This window comes from Mandrillus leucophaeus, unplaced genomic scaffold, assembly GCF_000951045.1.
Source record: "Mandrillus leucophaeus isolate KB7577 unplaced genomic scaffold, Mleu.le_1.0 Scaffold420, whole genome shotgun sequence".
NCBI classification, from domain to species: Eukaryota; Metazoa; Chordata; class Mammalia; order Primates; family Cercopithecidae; genus Mandrillus; species Mandrillus leucophaeus.
In genome coordinates this window covers 390,250-391,442 of record NW_012104477.1, presented here as the reverse complement: position 1 = coordinate 391,442, position 1,193 = coordinate 390,250, and the positions used below count along the sequence as shown (strand labels likewise).

Here is a 1,193-nt window from a genome sequence, read left to right as displayed (position 1 = left end):
AAGATATGTCACCTCATATTACAAATTTGGTGAAAGGAGGGAAGGAGGGAAGGAGGGAAGGAGGGAAGGAGGGAGGGAGGGAGGGAGGGAAAAGAAAGAAAAGAGTCCCTCATGAAAAAGAAAGATCTTAAGCAACATGATGGATTCAGAAGCTCATGGAAAGAGACCACCAGTACTAACATCTTCAAAACAAGATATGTCACCTCATATTACAAATTTGGTGAAATGAAGCATTACTTGTGTGGCTGCTGTGCAACCTTCAACAACGTCGCAATCACATTTCCCATTCAGAAGGTCATCTTTCGACAACAGCTGTATGGCATCAAAACCCGGGATGCAACACTTCAGTTGAGAAGGGATGGATTTCGAAACTTGTATCGTGGAATCTTTCCCCGATTGACGCAGCAGACAACTACACTTGCACTTACGTTTGGTCTGTATGAGGATTTATCCTGCCTTCTCCACAAGCATGTCAGTGCTCCAGAGTTTGCAATCCGTGGCGTGACAGCAGTGCTTGCAGGGACAACAGAAGCAATTTTCACTTCAGACATTACTTCAAGACCACAAGCATCATGATAAATTTACCAACACGTATCAGGCTTTCAAGGCACTGAAATGTCATGGAATTGGAGAGTATTATGGAGGGTTGGTGCCCATTCTTTTCCGAATGGACTCAGCAATGTCTTTTTTTTTTTTTTTTTTTCCCTGCCTTCAAGGTCCCATTAAGTAGCATCTGCCTACCGCGACGACTCACAATGCTCATTTGGTTAATGATTTTATTGGTGGAGGTCTTTTGGGTGCCATGTTGGGATTCTTGTTTTTTCCAATTAATGTTGTAAAAACTCACATACAGTCTCAGATTGGTGGGGAATTTCAGTCTAACTCATCTAAATTACCATCTGTCCCTTATCTCTTGGGGCATAATCAATGCAACGGTTATATTAAAAAAACCATCAGTTAAGTGCCACTTATCAACTGAATAGACCTTCTAAGAAGAATGCAGTTTGGCCTCTTTCTTAATTGGACAAATACAAGTTGGTGTCATAACTCCAGGCCACAGTGAGTTATGGGCAAAGCTGTTTTCCTTAAACTTCAACAAAATAGGCCGGGCGCGGTGGCTCAAGCCTGTAATCCCAGCACTTTGGGAGGCCGAGACGGGCGGATCACGAGGTCAGAAGATCGAGACCATCCTG

At 43.3% G+C, this 1,193-nt stretch overlaps 1 pseudogene; it reads left to right on the top strand.

Annotated features, from left to right (window-relative positions):
• The first annotated feature begins 117 nt into the window (after positions 1-117).
• Positions 118-961, top strand: LOC105548774 (annotated as a pseudogene).
• The last annotated feature ends 232 nt before the right edge of the window (positions 962-1,193 follow it).